We start from the raw sequence: 17355 nt of genomic DNA, 5'->3' as shown, positions 1-17355 counted from the left end.
CAATGTCTGGACACCTCAGGCACCGCCATTTTTATGCACAGGTTTCTGAAACTCCCACACTGACCATGATACTACCCAGCACACGAGATGGTGGGCAACAGTAAAATTCACATGACATTCGCTCAGTATCCCATCAGAAAAAATTACCCCATTTATTCTCTGACTTATTAAAGAAAGAAGGCAACCTTTGAGCTTTACAGTCTCAGTCCCTAACACTGACAGCCAAAATATTTATTCTACATCAATAAAGAGGTTTAAGGCACCCCAAAAGTGTCAAAGAGTCTGAAAGCCAGCCTCCCGAGTACGTTCATACCATCACTGGTCACCCCACCCCCCAAGACAAGAGACACCCACTCACCTTCAACACAGAAGCCACGACCACCACCCTGCCCACGGTCTGCCTGTAAGACACAACGAGAAAAACAAAGAGTTGGAAACACTGGCCTGCAACATGGCCTTGCATTACAAATAACGGGGCACCATCAAAGCCTATGACCATGAGCACATGTCTGAAAAACATGGAAGCAATGGGTGGAAACATGCTTTTACTCAGAAAACTGCCCACCTTCCTGCAAGGAAATCACATTCCCCATTATGGTGCCACAAACTTATTACCCACTCTGGGCCTCAGCGTGAACATATTGAGCATGATTTTTAAGTCATCCTCTCCTTCAGGACCATATGAGTTCTCATCATTGACCCAATGCAGGCACATGCAGGCATGTGTACACTTGTACAAGCGCATGCTCACCAGAGATGTGTCCTGGAACTGAGGACACCAAGCAGGGCTGGGATCTGCATGGAAGAAAGGTATGGGACCAGTTATGGAAGAAACCCAACGGAGAGCACCTGGGAGCTGTAGGCCAAACGACAGTGTCTTTGGAGTGCATAACCTGTAGAAAAACAATTAAGTCAGCTGTCTATTTACTTCCTCACTCTTAGGACTGAAGCTAATGCATTTTTCTCCTGTACAGGGTTAACAATCATTCCAAAGGAATTGATGAGTAACAGTAAGTAAATGAACCAAAAAAGGCACAACAATGGTTACAAGAACACAGAGCAAAAACATCTCTGGAACTGTCACTGCAAAAGCACACAGCAGCGGTCCTGACCAGTGAGGAGAAGGCACACTGCTCATCCCTGGCCTTAAAACAACAGGTCACACTCCAAACACTGGGTGACGTTATTGCACAGGGTAAACACAGAAGGATACCATGAAGTCACACACAACTTCCTCAGGGGAAATGAGAACATGGCTGCACTTCAATCGCTGGCCACCTCCAGTTTGGTCATTTTTCACACAAAGGTTTTTGAAATTCTAGCAATGACCATGGTATTTATCACCCATTAAGGACATGCGAATCATGAGTAACAGGCTGTTCACCAACTGAGGTGACGCTTGCTCAGGACCCTACGGAAAATGGAATCAGCCCCCTCAGAGTCCGATTTGTTAAGTACAGAAAGAAAATCCTTGGTGACTTAAACGTCCCATTCCTGAACACCGTAGTCAAAGAGGAGGATTAACAGTACACAAATGACTTCGCTGCCAAAAAAGCGAGCCACACACTTACTTTCATGTTGCCTCTGGTCTCCACTAAAGACACAAGACATCCACTCACCTAAAACATGAAGGCCATGGCTACCACCTTCCCACATGGTCTGTCTGCAAGACACAAGGAGGACAAAAACAAGGCGTTGGAAAGATTTGCCTCAACATGACCTTTTCTGAGGAACAAGGGGGCACCATAAAAGCCTGTGGCCACCAGCTGGCTGTGTTCACAGGGAGTAAATCAGATACAGGCTTGTGGGGTTCCCTCATGAATTTATTTCTGTCAAGAACCCAAATCCCACATCTTTGTGGGAAATCACACTGCCCAAAATGGTGCCACAAAACTATCACCTACGCTGGGCCTCAGCGTAATCGAATTGAGCATGAGTCTTAAGCTATCATCTCCTTCAGGGAAACAAGAGTTCTCATCATCGACCCAACGCAGGCACATGAAGGCATCTGTGCACCTGCACATGTGCATGCTTACCAGAGATGGTTCCCGCAGGGGAAACACAGAGGAGGACCGGGGTCTGCACGTGTCCAGTTCTGGAAGAAGCCTCAGGTGAAGCACTGAAGAAGGACAAGAGCAAAAATCTCTTTGGGAGTAAATGACCTGAAGACACATAAGAAAAGACAGCCATCTGAATTATTTATTTCATCAATCTGTGACCAAACTAATGTACGCTTGGTTTCTGTGGTAATGGTCATGCCGACAATAAAAGAATGATGGATAATAAACAATGGGTCACACTCAAAACACTCGGTGACGACTACTGCTCAGGGTTGGCCACAGAATGACACCTTAAAGTCACACACAATTTACGCTGAGGAATACAGGTATCAGTATACCTCAAACACTGTGCTCGCTTCCTGTGTTCTAGGTAAGCCCTACCCACCACGAAAACTTACGGAGGAGCCTAAGTACCCACTGTGAACTTGAACTTCCATGTTACCTTTCATAGTGAGAACCATACAAGTGATTCCACACAGGATACTGACTGAACACATCAATTGGGTTCTTTGAAATAAAAGTGACTCTATGACAGTGATATGAAAAACATGCCCGAGGCCGTGCCTCTCTGTATCTGTGCTGATGCAAATGTCTATGAAGCATCCTAGGGGAAATGTCCAAGTGTCCATATTATTGACATCTGGACCACACTGGAAGAAGAGCTGTCATGGGGGCCACACACTAAATACACTGTGATAAGAAATCACAAAAGTGATACTGTTTGAAGTAGTTATGACTTGTATTGGGCCACATTCATAGCCATCCTGAGTTGCTGTTGGCTTGCAAGCTGCAGGCCGAACACCCCTGGTCAGGCCGACCCTATTGGACGGAAGCCCTATCAATGGCAAACCACTGGCCTGTTTTCAGTAAGTGAAAGAGGTCGAAAGACCAATCGAACCTCACCACAATTACTTAAGCCCATGGATGTGGTGACGCCTTAAGGTCCTGTCCACACTCACAGTTAGCCCCAAAGTCAACACTTTTCCCACTGGCATCAAAGGCATCAAAGGGCATCAAAGGCCAGTGGGAAAAGACTGTTGCTGCATGTCAATGTCTGGATGCCATTGTCATGGTCATTGTTATACAAATGTTTTGTGAGATTCCAACACTGACTGAGATATTGTCATCCATCCAGTGTGTGAGATTGTGGTATCTGGCTGAACCTGAAAGGATGTTTGCTCAAGATTCCATCAAAGATAAAAATGTGACACTCTTCTCAAATTTACTATACATAAGAAAGAAATCTCTTACTTTTAGAGTTTTAGTCCCTAACACTGAGAGTAAAAATATTCTGCATCAGAAGGGAGGTTTAAGGCAGCTGAAAAATGTCACAGAGTCTACAAGTCAGCCTGCCACTGACTTTCACATTGTCCCTGGTCTCCAAACATGCAAGACAACACACGCCCACTCACCTTAAACATTAAGGCCACAGCCAACACCTTGCCACATGGTCTGCCTGCAATACAGAATGAAACAAACGGTTGGAAAATTTGGTCTCATCTGTGGCCTTCCGTGACAATCAAGGTGGCACCCTTAAAAGCTTACGACCACGAGCAGGCCATGTTCACAGGGAAGGGAAGGGTGCAGGTGCATTCGGGATTCCCTCAACAAAATGCTGCTTCCAAAAATCAGTCCCCATCATGGTGCCAAAGACCACTGCCTACACTGGGCCTCAGCGTGAACATAATGAAAGTGATTTTTAAGTCATCCTCTCCTTCAGGACCATATGAGTTGTCATCATTGACCCACCAGAGGCACACACAGGCATCTGTACACCTGCACACGCACATACTCATCAGTCATGTCCTCAGCCTGAGGACAACAAGTAGAGCTGGAATCTGCACGTGTCCAGTTCTGGAAGAAGCTCAACATAGAACACCTGAGAGTTGTAGACCAAACAAAAGTCTTTTTAGGAAAATGACCCGGAGAAAGAGGAGAAAAACCTGTCTAAATCATGTATTACATCACTCTTAGAAATGAGCTAATGCATACTTCTTTTTTGTGATAATGATTATTTGAAAAATCAATGAAGATGATAACTAAAAAATTTAACGTCATCCTCCAAAAAAAGCAAAGTACGTATTTACTCAACAGAAACAACTGGGTGTCGTCTTCCAGTGTCACATGAAGTCAAGTAAAGATACAGCAGTGGTTTTAAAATATTCTAAACATCAAGCTTTCCCCCAACTACACACCAGGATTTAAACCAACGTAACCAGAGATGAAACAGTACCCCTAGCATATCAGCAACCTCATTTTGGGTACTAAGAAGGGGTGAAAGAACCACACGGTAACAACCAAATTTACACATGCCCGTGAATCTGTCAATGGACATGGTGCAGTCTTATCCTTTTGTTGAAGCTTCACTATTTACTCCAAAATTCTACAGAGCTTGCCAACAAACCTCCAGCCAAAAATACTGTACAACTTCTGTCTCTGGACTCAAGCAGTATGACTGTATTTTACACAAAGGCTTGGTGCAACTCCAACACTAAGCACAAGAGGATTATGCGTAACAAGCTGGGATACAACTGACATGACTCTTCTGCAGGGGCCAGTGGACAAAGAAAGTGGACAAAGAAAATGGTTCTCTTACAGTCCAACATTAAGCAACAGGAAGCACACCTTTGGAGTCTGAAGCTCCCATTCCAGAAACTGACAATCATTAAGAATTCAGCCACTTTCAGTAACGAGGGCAAGCGCGTGCACAAAAGCCTTTATGGCCTGACTACAAGCTTCTCCTTCCTTTTGGTTGTCTCTGGCCTCCATCCAGGACGAAGACCCCACTCACCTTCTACATAAAAGCCACTGCTACCACGTGTCCCATCGTCTCACGGCAAGACACAATGACAGAAATAGAGTTGGACAGTCTGACACCTGCACAGCCCCCCGTGAGACACAAGGGGGCACCATTAAAGCCTAAGAGCATGAGATGGCCGCATTCAGAGACAAGTGATGCAGTGGAGGCAAGTGGGATTCCCTCAAGAAATCGTTATCTCCAGAAATCAGTCCCCATCATGGTGCCACATAAGTGTCACCTACTCTGGGCCTCAGGGTAATCCTGTTGAGCATCATTTTTAAGTCATCATCTCTCTTCAACACAGTATGAGTTTTTGTCTTTGACCCAACGAAGGTTCTGTCCTGACATCTGTAAGTCTGCACATCACATGCTCACCAGTGGTGTTTCCTGGAACGGAGGCCACTGAGGAAGACTTGAGATCTGTACTTCTCTAATTCTGGAAGACACCTGACACAGAGCAAACGGGGAACTCTAGGCCAAACAAAAACTTTTTTTGGAAAATGACCTGAAAAAGAGAAAGACAGCTGTCTAATATGCTTATTCTGTCATTATCAGGATTGAAACTAATAAATGTTAGTCTTTTACATGGTAATAACCATTCAATGTAAAATAACATAACACAAATAAAAAGGAAGAATCAATTAATGAAAAAATGAGAAAGAAAACAACGAATGAAAAGATAGGCGATAGAATAATAAGCCAAAAAAGGCTCACAACACTGATGCAAGAGCATACACAATAAAACCAGTGCAGTGATTCTCTACAAACATACAGTGTTTGTCATGATGGTGAAGACCATGCGTATGGCTCACTCTGGTGCTGAAACAGAAGCTCAATGAAAAAACACAGGGCTAGCCTAGTTATTCCGAGTACACCAAAAATTATGCTATGAAGTCAGCTGCAATTTAAACCAGGGAACTCGTCTGGACACCTCCCATTCTGTGCACTTGCCTATTTGAGGCAAATCCACCCACCACAAAAAATTTCAAGCCAGAGCCTAAGCACCAGCTGCAGACCTGCACTTCAAAGATCACTTTGGTGCATGACCATTCCGCCCAAGTGGCCATGAGAGTGTTTCTTCCCTGATGACATACCCGGAGTGTCACTGTGTTGGAAACAAAGTAACGCTGCAACAGTGATTTTGAACTTTTCTCAACATGGTTCCCACCCCCATTCTGAAAATGTAGATGTCTACCCATCATGGTTTAGCACGACCTAACCAGAGAGCAAACACTGTCAATAGCATGTTAGTGACCAGATTTGGGGGAAGGACAAAGAGTCACAGAACCAATCCAGCTAAGCCAGGTTTAGAGAAGCCCAGAAATCTGTCCTTGCACAAGGTGAAGCTTTATCATTTTGTAGAAGCTGCATAGTTTGCCACCAAACTCAACAGTTTGCCAAAGACCACCCATGGGAAAACATCACTGCTGTACTTCCATCTCTGCTCACCATGGCAGTTAATTTTCCAACAAAGGGTTGGTGAAATTCCAAAATAACAAAGATACTGACCACCAGTAAGCATATGAAAATTATGGTTAACAAGCTGGAATGCAGCTGACATCACACTTGTTCAGGGACCCATGGAAAAAGAAAGTGGCCCCTAACAGCCCAGCATTATAAGCAGGAAAAACACCTTTGGAGGTAAAGGGCCAATTTGTAAAACTGCAAGTTGTAAAAAATTTAGCCTGCTTCAATACAAAGGACATTAATTGCACACAAATGTTTTTATTGCTTGAAAAGCTTACCATTACTGTCGAGATGTCTCTCATCTCCATCCAGACTCCATCCACCTTCAACACAAAGGCCACGACCACCACTTTGGCCACGATCTTCCTGCCAGACACAATGAAGAGAACAAGCAGTTGCAAAGAGTAGCCTCAAGTACGGCTTTCTGTTATGAACAAGGACACAGCATTGTAGTCTATGACCACATCAGGCCATGTTCTCAGGGGAGCAATGGGGTGGAGACACGTGGAATTCCCTCAGGAAAATTCTGCCTCTAGAATTCAATCTCCATTCTGCTGCCAAAGACTGTCACCTACACTGGGCCTCAGCGTGAACATATTGAGCATGATTTTCCAGTCATCCTCTCCTTCAGGACCATGTGAGTTCTCATCATCGACCCGACAAATGCACTTAGCAGCCACGTGTATGTCTACACACTCACCACAGCAGTTCCCGGGATGCCAAAGGTGGGCTTGGAATCTGCCCATCCGCAATTCTGGAAGAAGCCTGACACAGAAAGCCAGACATGTTTGGTCCGAACGAAAATTTATTTCAGGAACATGACCTGGAACTGAAGGGAATGATGCCCATGTGAACTATTTACCTCATCAACATTGGGACTCAACCTAATGGTTTTGCTCCTATCTGTGGTGACAATCATTCCAAAAATGAATGAATGACAGAATGAATGAATGAGAATAAATAACTTAGAGCCAAAGCAATGACCCAGTGAACGAGCATCGTTGAATGAGGAACAGAAATACAAATGCCAGTCCTCCGATTTCCACTACAGTAACACACGGCACATGTGACCAAGGTGAAGACAATGCACACTGTTCATTCCTGATGTTAGAACAATGGGTCTCACACCAAACACTGGGGGAGTCCTATTGCTCAGGATAACTCAAAATGTAGCTGTGAAGTCACACCCAAGTTACTCAGGGGAACACAGATATCTGATCGCCTGCCGTGTGGCTCACTTGCTGTATTCTTTTTAAAGATTTTATTTATTTATCTTTAGAGGGGAAGGGAAGGAGGGAGGGAGAGAAACATCAATGTATGGTTGCCTTTCGTGCATCCCCTGCTGGGAACTGGCCTGCAACCCAGGCATGTGCCCTGACTGGGAATCGAACCGCAATCTTCTGGTTCGCAGGCCCGTGCTCAATCCACTGAGCTACACACCAGCCAGGGCTCACTTGCTGTATTTTAATTTAAGCAAACCCCATGCACTGTGGAAAGTTTCAAGCCAGAGCCTAAGCATGAGCTGTGAACTTGCACTGCAAAGTTCCCTTTCGTATGTGATCACATTCCCCAAAAAGCCATGCAAGTGTATCCTCACTGGACACACAACTCCATGCCTCACTGTAGTCACATAAAGTCAAAGTGAAAACACAACTGTGACTTTCAAATATCCTCAACATCATGCCTACCACTCTGGATGGAACCGCACAGACCTGGTATTGTTCAGGGCAAAGCTGACCGGAGACAGCACTATCAACAGCACTCAGCCGGCCTGTTTTTGGGAAGGCACCAGAGGACCAATAGAACACAACAATTCTGAAGGGATGGGGTGGGAGGCATGTGGGTTCCCTCAAGAAAACACTTGCCTCGGACATCACTGACCTGATTGTGGTGAAGCACAGTAAGTACAAGAACCACTTGATCACAACCAAATTTACAGAAGCCCACAAATCTCTCAGTGGACATGGTGAGGCTTTACTGTTTCATTGAAGCTTCATAATTTAGCCCCAAACTCAACAGTGCCTGACAATGAAGATCCATGAAAAAATATCACTGTGACACTTCAGCCTATAGAATCCAGGTGAATACTTATGTTTTAAGTACTTCTGGTGACATTCCAAAGTAACTAAGACACTGATCATCCATTATGCAGATAGAAGTATGGCCACTAAGCTGTGCGCACAAGCTGACCTCATTCTTGTTCAGGGTCCCACAGAAAAAGAAACAGACTCCATAGAACCTACAATCACAAACAGGAAGGACACCACTGCAGTTTTAAGGACTGATACCTACAACTCACTCATAAAAAAATTAGCCTGCTTCAGTGCTGAGGGCAAAGCAGTACACAAGCTGTTGCTGCCTGGCAACAAGCTTCCCCTCACTTTCAAGTCGTCTCCATCCAACATAAGACCCCACTCACCTTCCACATTAACGCCATGGCCACCAGGTCAACTGCAGTTTCTCTGTAAGACACGAATGAAACAAAGAGTTAAAAAAAAAAAAACAGACCTTATGTTTGGCCTTCTTTCATGAATGAGGGACAGCGACAAAGGCTACAACCGCAGCAGGCCACGTGCACATGGTGGTGATGGGGTGGAGGCATGGAAATTGTTCTCAGAAAATTTCCCATCCCTTTGGGGGTAAATTACATTTCCACCATCATGGGGTCACAAGATTGTCACCTACAGTGGGCCTCAGAGTGAACATATTGAGCATGATTTTTAAGTCATCTTCTCCTTCAGTGCAGTATGAGTTCTCATCATTGACCCAAAAAAGGTACATGCAGGCATCTGTCCAGCGGCACATGCCAGGGCTCACCAGACATGGTTCTTGGAAATGAGGACAACGAGGAGGGCTGGGATCTGCACGTGTCTGGCTCTGGAAGAAGGGTGGCATCAAGAGTCAAAAATGCTCCAGGCCAAATGAAAATCTTTCATGGGAACTTGACCTGGAGAAAGAGCATTACACAGCTGTGTACATGACATTTTCCGTCACTGTTGTATCAAAGCAAATCAATGTTATTTCTTTTTGTGATGATTCAAAACTCAACAAATAAATCAATAAATATTAAATTACCACATGAGAGACTCAGCAAAATTGACCAAAACACAGACACAAAATCAGTCTTACCTATTTCACTACAAATGAAGGTGAAAAATATATTATGGGTAGAGAAAATATGGGAAGTCACTTGCCCTGGGTGAAGCAGTGACACCATGAAGTCACAAGGTTTACTCTTTGGAAACCCTTCCATTTGCTGCTTGTTATATTCTAGGCTGAACCCACACACAATGGAAACTGCCAATGTGCAAACTGATCTCCAAGTATAAACTTTCACTTGAAAGTTCATTTTCATTTCTGACCATATTCCCCCCAAGAAGCAATTAAGTGTTTCTTCAATGGATACAAGACTGGAGGCCTTACTTTGGTCAAATGAACCAAAGTTAAGATACAACTTGGTTTCAAATCTTCTCTACCTTGCAACCAACACCCTTGGGGTATATATAGAGTTTGACCTGGTGGCATTCAGGGAAATGCTACCTGCAGAGGAAATGTTATCACCAACACAGCAGGGAGCCAATTTTGGTGAAGCATTGAGGGCAAAGACCAACTGAAATCAAACAATTGTCCAAATGCCACAATTCAGTCACTGGCTTAGTGTCCCCTTGTTTTGTCCAAGACACGTTCTTTCATTCTAACCTCAACTGTTCTCTCAATGAAAAATCCTAGGGAAATCACTACTGCGCTTTAACCTCTGCATGCCACTGCCATGCTCTTGTTTACACAAAGGTTTATAAATTTCCACCACTCACCATGTATTTACCTGGTGTTAGATTGCAGGAATTGGGGGTAACAAGCTGTGCACACAGTGACACAACAGTTGCTCAGGACCCCAGAGAAAATGAAATCGGTTTTCTTAGAGTCTGAAACATTACTGACAGGTAATCTTTCCAGTTTTTAGGCCCTATTCCTCAAGGTCGACAGTCATAAAATTTCTCCTCCATCAGTGCTGTGGTTTCAGACAGCACACAGGTTTCTTTATCGACAAACTCAACCTCCCATTCCTTTCATGTTGTCCCTGGTCTCCATCTAACACAACAGAAATCCACTCACCTTCAACATCAAGGCCATGAACACCACCTTTCCCATGGTCTCCCTGCAAGGGACAACAGAAAAAAAAAAGTTGTAATTGGTGGCCTAAAGTAAGCCTTCCACGAGGAACAAGGGGCATGGCAGGCTTGTTTGTATGGAAGTGATGGCACAGTGGCAGTTGGATTTTTCTCAGAAAATCACCCGCCTCTCTGGAGCAAAACAATGCTCCCCCATCATGGTACCACAAGATGTCACCTACAATGGGCCTCAGCGTGAACATTTTAGATACAATTTTTCAGTCATCACCTCTCTTCAAGAGTGGAGTTCTCGTCATTGACCCAAAAAGAAATTTTGGACTCATCTGTACAACTACACATTCATATACTCACCAGAGATGCTTCCCTTTATATGTCCCAGAGACAGTAAGAGCACCCTGGGAACTCTAGGCCAAAAAAAATCTTCTCTTAAAAATAGACCTAGAGAAAGAGGAGAAAATAAAAAATCTAAACTCTTTGTTCTGTTGGTTTAGGACTAAAGCTAATACATGTTGCTCCTATTTGTGGTACCAGTCATTCAAAAAACAAAAAATGTATGAAGGAACAAAAAGTAAGATAGAAACGAAGGATGAGAGAGAGAGAGAGAGAACAAACAAACCCAGTATCAAGAATGTTTGCTAAAGCACACAACGAGTCCTATGATTCTCACTACAAAACACATAGCATTGGGAAAATGCTGAAGAGAACGCACACTCCCCCATGCCTGGCATTGAAATGGTACTCAAAGACAAAACACTAGGCAAGCCTTAATGCTCAGGGCCAACCACAGAGTGACACCTGGAAGCCACAGGCATTTACTAGGGAAAGGCCAGAAATCTGAACTCCTCTGATTTTGATCACAGGTTACATTCTAGGAAACCCCTCCAAACGTGGAAACTTTCTATGTGGGGCCTAAGGACCAGCTATGAACTTGAACTTCAAACTTCCCTTTCATATCTGACCTCACCTCCCAAGAAGCAAAGCAAGTGTTTCTTCATGAGATGTACTGGCTGCCTCATTCTTGTGCAAGATGAGTTAAGGATACAAAAGTGATTTATTTTCAAATATTCTGAACAGCATTCTTATCCCAGTTTTCAGCAAATGCAGCTTCCTATCTGGCACAATAAAGGGCAAACCATTCAATGGCACATCAGCATATGAGTGTTATGAGTAACAAGGGAGGATACAACTGACATCGTAATTGTTCAGGGTCCCATGAAAAAAGGAAACGGTCCACTTAGATTCCAGCACTACAAACAGGAAGGACACCACTGGGGTCTGAAGGTCACATTCCTAATATTCAAATTGTAAAAAACCACCCTGTGTGAATACACAGGTTAAAGTGGCACGTAAATGCTTTACTGCCTGACAGCAAACCTCCTGCATACTTTGTCGTCTCTGGTCTCCTCTAAGACAAGAAACCAACTCACCTTCAACACAAAGGCTGCAGCTACCACATTGCCCATGGTCTCCCTGCAAGACACAATTGGAGAAACAAGGAGTTGGAAAAAATGGCCTCAGTTTGAGTCCTTCTGTGACTAACAAAAGGTCACGGTCAGGGCCTACGATGACAGGAGGCCCTGTTCTCAGGGAAGTGATGGGGTGCATAAACGAGGGATTCTCTCAAGAAAAGGATGCCTTGAGAAATCACTCTCCCCATCAGGGTCCCACATGACTGTCACCTACACTGGGCCTCAGCGTGAACATATTGAGCATGATTTTTAAGTCATCCTCTCCTTCAGGGCAGTATGAGTTCTCATCATTGACCCAACAGAGGCACTCTTCTGACATTCCCCACCTGCACACATCATGCGCTCACCAGATGTGCGTATGTCCTGGAACTGGGGGTGCCATGGTGGGCTAGGGTTCTCCACGTGTCCAGTTCTGGAGGAAGCCTGAAATGAGAGAGCACCACATATGGGATATGTAAAGTGAAAATCTTTTGTTTTGAAAAATAACCCAGAGAAAGAGGAAAAAACATAGTCTAAACCATTACTAATACATCAATCCTGAAACTGAACTTAAGGCAAGCTGGTCCTTTCTGAGCTAAAAATCATTTGGAAAAAAAAAACAATGAATGAATGAAAAAAATGAGTAAATGAGTAAATAAATAAATAAATAGTACAACAAAGACAAGATCTCACAAAAGGCTCAACAATGTTGATTCGAGAATGTACAGAAACACAAAGCGCAGCCCCCATGTGTTCCACTACACAAACACATGACATTTCTAATGAAACCTGAAGACAGGGAAGTCTGCTCCTCTCTGATGGTGAAATAATGCGTCACACACAAAACCGAGACGAGACCCAGTGCTCATGGTAGAGCATGGGATAACACTGAGATGTCCCACACAGTTTACGCCATGGAACACAGATTTCTGGACATCTCACATTGTGCTCTTTTGCGCGTGTGTGCGCGCACACACACACACACACACCCCTATACTAACGCCACCCATCATGGAGCTTTCAAGCCAAAGAAAAGCACATGGCTCAGAGCCTATGCACCAACTATGAACTTGCACTTCAAAGTTCTCTTCCATACCTGACCGCAGCCCTCAAAGGCCATGCAAGTTATCTCACTGAAAACACAACTAACTAACTGGGTGCCTCAACTTGATCAAGATGAAGTCCAAGTGAAGACACTACAGTGACTTTCAACTAACTATTCTTCACCTTGTGTCTATCACTGTTTGTGAAAATCTGGATGTTTATCTGGTATCATTCAGGACACAACAAAGGACTGATTTTGATGAAGCATATGAGGACAAAGAGATTCTGTAAAACCACATTTTCAGAAGCCTGTAATTCTTGCCATGGACAAGGAGTAGCCTTTTTTTGGTAAAAGCTCACACTCAGATGAAAACACAACAGCGCTGGGCAGTGAAGGCCCACAGAAAAATAATGTTTGCCAAACTTCAATCTCGATGCCACCACAATAATTTTTACACAAGGTTCTGTAGAATCCCAACAGTGGTGATGGTATTTATCACCCATTAATGATATGGGAATTCTGGGTATCAGGCCGTGAACTGGCATGATACTTGCTCACATTCAGACAGAAAAATAAAGGAGCCTAAGTAAGACTCTAATTCATTACAAACAGGAAGGAAATCTTTGGAATTTTAAGGTCTCATGTCTAAAGGCTGACAGACACAAAACTGGGCCTACACAACTCTGCAGGTGACAGCAGCACAGATGCACCTATTAATTGCCTTCCTGAAAGCCAGCCTCCCACTTACTTTCATGGTGTCCCTGGTCTCTACGCAAGACAACAGACATCCACTCACCTTCAACATTATGGCCACGAGCACCAACTGGCAACAGTCTCACTGCAAGACACAATGTCAACAAAACAAGTTGAAAACACTGGCCTCATCTATGGCCTTTGTAGTGAATGAGAGGCATGATCAAAGCCTACGACCACAGCAGGCCATGTTTATGGGGAAGTACCGGGGTGCAGGCACATGGGATTCCCTCATGAAACTGCTGCCTCCAGAAATCACTCCTCCCATCAGGGTGCCAAAAGGCTGTTGCCTACACAGGGCCTCAGCGTGAACATATTGAGCATGATTTTTAAGTCATCCTCTCCTTCAGAACCATATGAGTTCTCATCACTGACCCACTGAAGACAGTTTGCAGGCATGTGTATAACTGCATGGTCAATATACTCACCGGAGATGGGACCTGGATCTGAGACTGCCAAGTGGGACTTGAGATCTGCACCTTTCCAGTGATGAATAATCTGGACAGAGAGCACCCTGGAAACTCTAGGCCAACTTAAAAGTCTTCTTTGGGAACTGGGCCTGGAGAAAGAGGATTAAAGCAGTGGATTAAATCACTTACTCCTTCACTCTTTCAGACTGAATTAATGCATGTTGCTCCTTTCTGCAGTAATGAACCTTTCAAAATAAAATAATGAACCAAAGAATACAGAAAGGAAGAAAAAAGAACAAAGGGAGGAACAAAGGGAGGAACAAAGGGAGGGAGGAGAGAAGGGAGGAAGGGAGAGAGGAAGGGATGGAAAATAAAGAAAATGAAATGAGCCTAAAGAGGTTGAACGACATGGATTGAATAACACACCAGATAAAGTCAGTCCTATGATTTTTGCTACAAAATACACACATTCATCATCAAACATGACCACAATGCATACATAAGGCTCACCTCTTGCATTATAACAATGGGTTGGGTGAGACTTGTTGCTCAGGGTAGAACCCAGAATGATTCATGAGGCCTCATGCAATTTAATCTGGGGCACAGTGATATCAGGACACCTCTCACTGTGCACACTTGCTATATTCTAATCAAACCCCACCTACCATGGAAAATCTCAAGCCACAGCCTAAAAAGCAGCTATGAACCTGCACTTGATAATTTCCTTTCAGAACTGACCACTCGCCGCAAGAAGGCAGGCAAGTATCTCCTCACCAGATACACAACTGAATGCCTATTTTTCGTCAAACTGAAGTCAAAGTTAAGAGCCAACTGTGATTCTCAAACATTTTTAACACTGTGTGACTGCATATTTTTATCTGGCATCATTCAGGACAATGCTGACTGGAGAGGAGAAACTACCAATGGCACATCAGCAGCCTGCATAAGAGGGCAACAAACGAAGAGAACACAACAAATTCTCAAAACCCAACAGCTAAAAAATACATACCGTGAAACACTGGCTTTTCATAAACTACATGCATTTAGGCAAATCGACAATTTTAGGAAGAATATGAGAACTATGGGTATCTAGCTGTGCACAAATCATACAGGATGCCACCAACAAATCAGCTCCCTGGGAATGGGGTTCATCATAGAAAGGACGGAAATCTTTCAAGTTTTAAAGGTCCAAGTCCTCCCAGGCTTTTCAAACACAGCCTAAATTATCCATGATGTGTAGGGCAGCACACAGGAGTCTTTACTGCCCAAAACGCAGTTTTCCACTTACTTTCAGGTTGTCCCTGGTCTCCACGCAAGACAAGACACCCACTCGCCTTCAACATTGAGGCCACAGCCAGCGCTCTATAAGAGGGTCTCCCTGCAAGACACAATGAGAGAAATAAAGAGTTAGAAGGTCTGGCCCCTGCATGCCCTGCCACGAGGCACAAGGATGCACCACTACAGCCTATGACTTCAGAAGGCAATGTTCACAGTGAAGCGATGGGGTGCAGGCGCGTGGGTTTCCCTGAAGAAAATTCTGCCTCCCAAAGTAACATTCTTTATGGTGGCAAAGATTGTCAACTACACTGGGCCTCAGCGTGAACATATTGAGCATGATTTTCCAGTCATCCTCTCCTTCAGGACCATGTGAGTTGTCATCATTGACCCAAAAGAGGCACATACAGGCATCTGTACACCTGCACATGCTCTCGCTTACTGAAGATGTTCCTGAATCTCAGGACACCAAGGAGGGCTAGGATCTGCACCTGTCCATTTCTGGAAGAAAGAAGCCTTACAGCGAGTGGGTGGTCAAGTCAAGGGCAACCGAAAGTCTTCGCTTAAAAAGTGAGCTGAAAAAACAGAAGGCAGCGATCTAAACTCTATTCTGTTCCTTTAGCCCTGAAGCCACTGCATGTTGCTCCTCTCTCTGCTAATGATCATTGAAAAAAAAATGAATGCCTAAACAGACAAGTAAATAATGGAGTAAGTACCAAGTGAAAGCTCAACAACTTACAAAAAAATTCCTAAGGTTCAGTATAAAAACACACAGCACTTGTCATGAAAGGTGAAGACAATGCATTCTCCACACTCCTGGCGTGAAAATGACACTCCAGGGAACACACTGGGCAAAGCCTATTCCCCAGGAAAGATCACAGAATGACACCATGACGTCACACACCTCTTATTCTGGGGAACAGGGATATCAGGACACTAATCGAGTGGCTCGCTTGCTATATTCCAGGCAAACCTCTCCCCATGCGGGTATTTGCAAATGGAAGCCAAAGCACCAGCTCTGAAATTGCACTTCAAAGGTCCCTTTTACATGTGACGACATCTGCCAAGAAGTCATGCATGAGTGCCCTCAATGGCACACAAATGGAGGATCACTTTTGTGAAAACTGAACCGAAGCAAAGATAAGACAGGGATTTTGAAATATTCTCAACATGGTGCCCAGCATCCACTGTGAAATGTGGAAAGCTATCCAGCATGGTGCAGGGCAACATAATTGGAGAGGAAACGCTATCACTAGCAAACCAGCCCTCTGATTTTGGTGAAGCACAAAGGCTCAAAGATCCAATCGAGAACAACCAAATTTGCAGAAGCCCACAAATCTGTCAATGGACATGGTAAAGCCTTGCCGTTTTGTTGAAGCTATGCTACTTAGGTGCGATCCTCAACAGTGCCTGCCAGTGAAGACCCACAGGAAAACAGCAGTGTGGCCCCTCAACCTCTGGACTACCTGGCATAATTACTTTTACACAAATTTAGTGAAATTCCAACACTAAGCAAGATAATGACCATTCAGTAAGCATATGAGAATAATGGGTAAGAAGCTGGGATGTAACAGATAACACACTTACTCAGGGGCCCATGAAAAAAAAAAGAGTGGCCCCCTTGGAATCCAGCATTATGAATAGGAAGGACACCTTAGGAGTTTGAAGGTCCCAGTCCTAAAACTGAAAAGTTCTAAAAAATTCATCGAGCTTCAGTACTGACATTAAAAGCAGTACTGAAAAATATCTTTACCGCCTAAAAACAAGCCTGGCCTTTAATTTTAAGTCATCTCTCGTCTCCAGCCAAGACAAAGACCCCACTCACCTCTAACAAAGGCCACGGCGACCACCTTTCCCAAGGTCTCCCTGCAAGACACAATGAGAGAAACAAGCAGTTGGAAAGATTGGCCTTGTGTACCACCTTTCATGATGAGCAAGGGAGCACCAACACAGCCTATGAACTTCAA

At 44.2% G+C, this 17355-nt stretch overlaps 1 long non-coding RNA gene and 10 other non-coding genes across 11 annotated transcripts; all 11 read right to left on the bottom strand.

Annotated features, from left to right (window-relative positions):
* Positions 1-622: 622 nt before the first annotated feature.
* LOC119039866 (small nucleolar RNA SNORD115) lies at positions 623-702 on the bottom strand. Its single transcript, XR_005080710.2, has one exon. It is a non-coding gene; the product is annotated as a small nucleolar RNA SNORD115 (small nucleolar RNA).
* Positions 703-1907: 1205 nt separating this feature from the next.
* On the bottom strand, positions 1908-1987 carry LOC119039873 (small nucleolar RNA SNORD115). Its single transcript, XR_005080717.1, has one exon. It is a non-coding gene; the product is annotated as a small nucleolar RNA SNORD115 (small nucleolar RNA).
* A 1740-nt stretch (positions 1988-3727) lies between these two features.
* On the bottom strand, positions 3728-3807 carry LOC119039874 (small nucleolar RNA SNORD115). Its single transcript, XR_005080718.2, has one exon. It is a non-coding gene; the product is annotated as a small nucleolar RNA SNORD115 (small nucleolar RNA).
* A 1298-nt stretch (positions 3808-5105) lies between these two features.
* Positions 5106-5186, bottom strand: LOC119039865 (small nucleolar RNA SNORD115). The gene has a single exon (XR_005080709.2). It is a non-coding gene; the product is annotated as a small nucleolar RNA SNORD115 (small nucleolar RNA).
* A 1719-nt stretch (positions 5187-6905) lies between these two features.
* On the bottom strand, positions 6906-6985 carry LOC119039870 (small nucleolar RNA SNORD115). Its single transcript, XR_005080714.2, has one exon. It is a non-coding gene; the product is annotated as a small nucleolar RNA SNORD115 (small nucleolar RNA).
* Positions 6986-9015: 2030 nt separating this feature from the next.
* Positions 9016-9095, bottom strand: LOC119039871 (small nucleolar RNA SNORD115). Its single transcript, XR_005080715.2, has one exon. It is a non-coding gene; the product is annotated as a small nucleolar RNA SNORD115 (small nucleolar RNA).
* A 1586-nt stretch (positions 9096-10681) lies between these two features.
* On the bottom strand, positions 10682-10759 carry LOC119039876 (small nucleolar RNA SNORD115). The gene has a single exon (XR_005080720.2). It is a non-coding gene; the product is annotated as a small nucleolar RNA SNORD115 (small nucleolar RNA).
* Positions 10760-10812: 53 nt separating this feature from the next.
* On the bottom strand, positions 10813-17255 carry LOC119039845 (uncharacterized). The gene is made up of 7 exons (XR_005080704.2): positions 17214-17255; positions 15402-15491; positions 14132-14262; positions 13747-13788; positions 12274-12349; positions 11885-11927; positions 10813-10895 (listed from the first exon to the last, which is right to left on the bottom strand). It is a non-coding gene; the product is annotated as an uncharacterized LOC119039845 (long non-coding RNA).
* Positions 12144-12223, bottom strand: LOC119039868 (small nucleolar RNA SNORD115). The gene has a single exon (XR_005080712.1). It is a non-coding gene; the product is annotated as a small nucleolar RNA SNORD115 (small nucleolar RNA).
* Positions 14001-14080, bottom strand: LOC119039869 (small nucleolar RNA SNORD115). Its single transcript, XR_005080713.2, has one exon. It is a non-coding gene; the product is annotated as a small nucleolar RNA SNORD115 (small nucleolar RNA).
* Positions 15702-15781, bottom strand: LOC119039872 (small nucleolar RNA SNORD115). Its single transcript, XR_005080716.1, has one exon. It is a non-coding gene; the product is annotated as a small nucleolar RNA SNORD115 (small nucleolar RNA).
* Positions 17256-17355: the final 100 nt, after the last annotated feature.

This window comes from Artibeus jamaicensis, unplaced genomic scaffold (assembly GCF_021234435.1).
Source record: "Artibeus jamaicensis isolate MK-2021 breed Jamaican fruit bat unplaced genomic scaffold, CSHL_Jam_final scaffold_612, whole genome shotgun sequence".
Taxonomy (NCBI): domain Eukaryota; kingdom Metazoa; phylum Chordata; class Mammalia; order Chiroptera; family Phyllostomidae; genus Artibeus; species Artibeus jamaicensis.
This window is presented reverse-complemented; position numbering and strand designations above follow the sequence as displayed.